Raw genomic sequence first — 219 nt, 5'->3', positions numbered from 1 at the left:
ATGAATGAACAAGGAGAAGTGGTCTCTGGTTCAGTTTAGATATTAGGAAAATAATCTTATCCGGACGGTAGTAACGCACTGCAACAGGCTACGCAGAGAGGTGGTGGAAGCTCCATTCCTGGTGGTTTTTAAGACCCCGCTATACAAAGCATTGAGTGAGATGATCAAGTTGAGAGAGGTCCTGCTTTGAGGAGTGTGTTGGACAAGATGATCTCCTGA

This window comes from Alligator sinensis, unplaced genomic scaffold, assembly GCF_000455745.1.
Source record: "Alligator sinensis unplaced genomic scaffold, ASM45574v1 scaffold2485_1, whole genome shotgun sequence".
NCBI classification, from domain to species: domain Eukaryota; kingdom Metazoa; phylum Chordata; order Crocodylia; family Alligatoridae; genus Alligator; species Alligator sinensis.
The sequence above is the reverse complement of the archived record's forward strand: the minus strand, read 5'-3'. Positions refer to the sequence as shown.